The sequence below is a fragment of the Triticum dicoccoides genome, chromosome 7B, assembly GCF_002162155.2.
Source record: "Triticum dicoccoides isolate Atlit2015 ecotype Zavitan chromosome 7B, WEW_v2.0, whole genome shotgun sequence".
Lineage (NCBI taxonomy): Eukaryota > Viridiplantae > Streptophyta > Magnoliopsida > Poales > Poaceae > Triticum > Triticum dicoccoides.
The window spans coordinates 18,842,744-18,849,074 of NC_041393.1; positions in this window are offsets into that span (position 1 = coordinate 18,842,744).

Here is a 6,331-nt window from a genome sequence, read left to right on the forward strand (position 1 = left end):
CCCAAGACAATGCCCTCATTAACCATAAAGTGACACTTTTCCCAATTCAGGACGAGACTAGTGTCTTCGCATCTCTGCAAAACTCGATCAAGGTTGCTCAAACAATCATCAAAAGAGAATCCATAGACAGAGAAGTCATCCATGAATACCTCACAAATCTTTTCACAAAAATCAGAGAATATAGCCATCATGCATCTTTGAAAGGTAGTAGGTGCATTACATAAACCAAAAGGCATACGTCTATAAGCAAAAGTACCAAAAGGGCAAGTAAAAGTAGTTTTAGATTGATCCTTTGCTGACACAGGTATCTGAGAGAAGCCAGAATAACCATCTAGAAAGCAAAAATGTGTGTGTTTGGATAGCCTTTCTAGCATTTGATCAATAAAAGGTAATGGGTAACGATCATTGTTAGTAGCTTTATTTAACTTACGGAAATCAATTACCATCCTATAACCTGTAATAATTCTTTGCGGGATCAATTCATCTTTATCATTAGGAACTATGGTAATACCTCCCTTTTTAGGGACACAATGGATAGGGCTTACCCATTCACTATCAGCAACGGGATAAATAATACCTGCCTCAAGGAGCTTTAGTATCTCCTTTCTTACCACTTCCTTCATCTTGGGATTTAATCGTCTTTGAGGATCTCTAACTGGTTTGGTATCGTCCTCCAATGTAATTTTGTGTTGACATAACGTGGGACTAACGCCCTTAAGATTATCCAGAGTGTATCCAATAGCTGCTCGGTGCTTCTTCAAAGTTTTCAATATTCTTTCTTCTTCTTTCTCTGAAAGGTTAGCACTAATAATAACAGGATATATTTCTTTTTCATCAAGATAAGCATACTTAAGATTATCAGGTAATGGTTTGAGTTCAAACACGGGATCATCCTTGGGTGGAGGGGGGTGGGTCCCCATGAATTTCAATGGGAAGGTTATGTTTCAGCATAGGTTCCTGTTTAAGGAACACCTCATCTATTTCTTCCCTTTCCTTCATAAACATATCGTTTTCATGGTCTAGCAAATATTGTTCTAACGGATTAGTTGGAGGAACAACAATAGAAGCAAGACCAATAATCTCATCCTTACTAGGTGATTCCCTTTCACGAGGTTGTCTACTAAACTTAGCGAAATTAAACTCATGAGACATACCATCTATGCCAATAGTGACAATATTCTTTTCACAATTAATCTTAGCACTAGCAGTATTCAAGACGGGTCTACCAAAAATAATGGGACAAAAATCATCTTGTGGGGAACCAAGAACAAGGAAATCAGCAGGGTATTTAACCTTCCCACACAAAACATCAACATCTCTAACAATCCCAATGGGTTTAATGGTATCCATATTAGCAAGCTTAATAGTAACATCAATGTCTTCTAATTCAACGGGTGCAATGTCGTGCATAATTTCTTTATAAAGATCATAAGGTATCGCACTAGCACTAGCACCCATATCACATAAGCCATGATAACAAGGATCTCCTATTTTAACAAAAATAACAGGCATGCCTACGACAGGTCTACGTGTCTTAGTATCAGGTCTAGCAATATTAGCAGGCTCACCCAAGAAAGAAATAACATCCCATCTAAGTCCTCATCCAAGAGATCTTTAACCATAGCAATACTAGGTTCAACATTAATTTGCTAAGGAGGTGTATAAGTCCTAGTATTACTCTTACAAACAACAGTCGAAGCTTTAGCATGATCCTTTATCCTAACAGGAAAAGGAGGTTTTTCAACATAAGCAGTAGGAACAATAGGATCACTATAGGTAATAGTCTTTTCTTCGACTGTAATAGGTGCAACTACTTTCACTTCAACAGGAGGATTATATTTAAACCACTTCTCTTTAGGGAGATCAACCTGAGTAGCAAAAGATTCACAAAAAGTAGCTACTACCTCAGAGTCAAGTCCATACTTAGCGCTAAATCCACGAAAAACATCGGTATCCATAAAAGATTTAACACAATCGAACTTAGGTGTCATACCTGACTCATTACCATCATCGGAACCCCAATCCTCAGAGTTACGCTTAATTCTTTCCAATAAGTCCCATTTGAAATCAATAGTCTTCAGCATATAAGAACCAACATAGGAAGTATCGAGCAGGTTGTGATTATCAAGAGAAAGCCGAGCATAAAAATTCTGAATAATCATTTCCCGAGAGAGCTCATGATTGGGTCATGAATATAACATTGACTTGAGCCTCCCGCAAGCTTGAGTGATGCTTTCTCCTTCGCGAGGCCAGAAATTATATATGTAATTACGATCACGATGAACAAGATGCATATGATAGAACTTCTGGTGAAATTCCAACTTCAATCGCTTATAATTCCAAGATCTCGTATCATTACATGCCTATACCATGTCGATGCATCTCCCTTCAAAGATAAAGGGAAGACCTTCCTTTTGAAAACATCATCAGGAATACCTGCAAGCTTAAATAATCCACAAACTTCATCCACAAAGATAAGGTGTAAATCGGGATGCAATGTTCCATCTCCTACAAATGGATTAGCTAGCAGTTTCTCTATCATACCCGAAGGAATCTCAAAGTGAATATTTTCATAAAGTTCAGTAGGTTGAGGATCAACTCATTGCTCTTCTGGTTGGGGTGAAGATACCCCAAACAAGCCCCTCAAAGGATTAGTTTCCATAGTGACAAGTAACAGAAAATTTCAGCACACTATATAAATGTTTCCTTACCAAGTTCCACTCACCAAAAGCGCTACACTCCCCGGCAACAACGCCAGAAAAGAGTCTTGATGACCCACAAGTGTAGGGGATCTATCGTAGTCCTTTCAATAAGTAACAGTGTCGAACCCAACGAGGAGCAGAAGGAAATGATAAGCGGTTTTCAGTAAGGTTTTCTCTGCAAGCACTGAAATTGTAGGTAATAGATAGTTTTGTGATAAGATAAATAGTAACGAGTAACAAGTAAATAAAGTGCAGCAAGGTGGCCCAATCCTTTATGTAGCAAAGGATAAGCCTGAACAATTTCTAATAATGAGAAAGGAGCTCCCGAGGGCACATTGGGAATTACTGTCAAGCTAGTTTTCATCACGCTCAAATGATTCGCATTCGGTACTTTGATAATTTGATATGTGGGTGGACCGGTACTTGGGTACTTCCCTTACTTGGACAAGCATCCCACTTATGATTAACCCCAATTGCAAGCATCCGCAACTACAACAAAAGTATTAAGGTAAACCTAACCATAGCATGAAACATATGGATCCATACCAGCCCCTAACGAAGCAACGCATAAACTAGGGTTTAAGCTTCTGTCACTCTAGCAACCCATAATCTACTTATTACTTCCCCATGCCCTCCTCTAGGCCCAATAATGGTGAAGTGTCATGTAGTCGATGTTCACATGACACCACTAGAGTTGAAGACAACATACATCTCATCAAAATATCGAACGAATACCAAATTCACATGACTACTAATAGCAAGACTTCACCCATGTCCTCAGGAACAAACGTAACTACTCACAAAGCATATTCATGTGCATAATCAGAGGTGTAATAATATGCATTAAGGATCTGAACATATGAACTTCCACCAAGTAAACCAATAAGTATCAACTACAAGGAGTAATCAACACTACTAGCAACCCACAAGTACCAATTTGTGGTTTTGGATACAAGATTGGATACAAGAGATGAACTAGGGTTTAGAGGAGATGGTGCTGGTGAAGATGTTGATGGAGATTTACCCCCTCCCGATGAGAGGATCGTTGGTGATGACGTTGGTGATGATTTCCCCCTCCCAGACGGAAGTGTCCCCGGTAGAACAGCTCTGCCAGAGCCCTAGATTGGTTACGCCAAGGTTCCGCCTCGTGGCGACGGAGTTTCGTCCCATAAGCTTGCCCAAGATTTTTTCCAGGGTAAAAGTGGTGATATAGCAGAAGATGGACGCAGGAGGCCCACCAGGGGGCCCAGGAGATAGGGGGTGCGCCCTATAGGGGGGCGCCCCCCTGTCTCTTGGACAGGGTGTGGGCCCCCTGGCCTATTTCTTTCGCTCAGAAATTCTTATAAATCCCAAAAAGTTGTTTCGTGGAGTTTCAGGACTTTTGGAGTTGTGCAGAATAGGTATCCAATGTTTGCTCCTTTTCCAGCCAGAATTCCATCTGCCGGCATTCCCCCTCTTCATGGTAAACCTTGTAAAATAAGAGAGAATAGCCATAAGTAATGTGATATAATGTGTAATAACAACCCATAATGCAATAAATATTGATATAAAAGCATGATGCAAAATGGACGTATCACAGCTCATGTTACAACTAGGGTTGCCTATATCTTCCATGCTAGGTGGGTTATTCTCAGAGGAGTGGACTCCGCTCCTCATTCACGAGAAAGGGCCGGTAACCGGGATGCCCAGTCCCATGATCCAAAAAGATCAAAGCAAATCAAAATAATTAAACAAAACTCCCCCAGGGCTGTTGTTTGTTGGAGGCGCTCGTTGTTTCGAGCAAGCCATGGATTGATGCTTGTTGGTGGTTGGGGGAGTATAAAATTTTACCATTCTACATGGGAACTGCCTATAATGCATTTAGTATGGAAGATACAATGTTGCATGGACAGCAAAAGTATGCCGCTCAAAATGTTATTAAATCTCTATTTTAAAATCGAGCTCTGGCACCTCTACAAATCCCTACTTTCCTCTGTGAAGGGCCTATCTATTTACTTTTATATTGAGTCATCACCCTTCTTATTAAAAAGCACTCGCTGGAGAGCACACTGTCATTTGCATTCATTTCTATTGGTTTATATTGGGTATGACTGGTCTGGATCTCTTTTACCATGAATTACAATGTTTAGTCAGTCCTTGATCTTTAAAGGTGTTCTGCATTTATGTTTTGCGGTCTCAGAAAGGGCTAGCGAGATACCATTTTGTTATATCATGTTATGATTGTTTTGAGAAAGTGTTGTCATCCGAGTTTTATTATTGTGGCTTGCTAGCTGATTATGTTATTGATATGAGTAATTGTGAGACCTAAGCATTACTGTGAGTATGGTTAGTTTATAATATTGTTGAAACCTGAATGATGGCTTTGCATGTTTACAACAACAAGAGCAAACAGAGTTTGTAAAAGTTTTTCTTTATCACTTTCAGTTTATCAACTAAATTGCTTGAGGACAAGCAAAGGTTTAAGCTTGGGGGAGTTGATACGTCTCCAATGTATCTACTTTTCCAAACACTTTTGCCCATGTTTTTGGACTCTAACTTGCATGATTTGAATGAAACTAACCCGGACTGATGCTGTTTTCAGCAGAACTGCCATGATGTTGTTTTATGTGTAGAAAAGAAAAGTTCTCTGAATGTCCTGAAAATCCACAGAGGCACTTTTTGGAATTAATAAGAATTTCTGGGCGAAAGAAATACACCAGGGGGCCCAGGGCCTGTCCACGAGACAGGGGGGCGCGCCCCCCCTGTAGTGCGCGCCCCCTATCTCGTGGGCCCCTTGGACCTCCACCGAGCTCAACTCCAACTCTATATATTCCGTCTCGCAGAGAAAAAAAATCAGAGAGAAAGTTTCATTGCGTTTTACGACACGGAGCCGCTGCCAAGCCATAATCTTTCTCGGGAGGGCTGATCTGGAGTCCATTCGGGGCTTCGGAGAGGGGGATTCGTCGCCGTCGTCATCATCGACCATCCTCCATCACCAATTTCATGATGCTCACCGCCGTGCGTGAGTAATTCCATCGTAGGCTTGCTCAACGGTGATGGGTTGGATGAGATTTACCATGTAATCAAGTTAGTTTTGTTAGGGTTTGATCCCTAGTATCCACTATGTTCTGAGATTGATGTTGCTATGACTTTGCTATGCTTAATGCTTGTCACTAGGGCCCGAGTGCCATGATTTCAGATCTGAACCTATTATGTTTTCATGAATATATGTGTGTTCTTGATCCTATCTTGCAAGTCTATAGTCACCTATTATGTGTTATGATCCGACAACCCCGAAGTGACAATAATCGGGATACTTCTCAGTGATGACCGTAGTTTGAGGAGTTCATGTATTCACTATGTGTTAAGGCTTTGGTCCGGTTCTATTAAAAGGAGGCCTTAATATCCCTTAGTTTCCACTAGGATCCCGCTGCCACGGGAGGGTAGGACAAAAGATGTCATGCAAGTTCTTTTCCATAAGCACGTATGACTATTTACGGAATACATGCCTATATTACATTGATGAACTGGAGCTAGTTCTGTGTCACCCTATGTTATAGCTATTACATGAGGAATCGCATCCGGCATATTTATTCATCACCGATCCATTGCCTACGATCTTTTCACATATTGTTCTTCCGTTATTTACT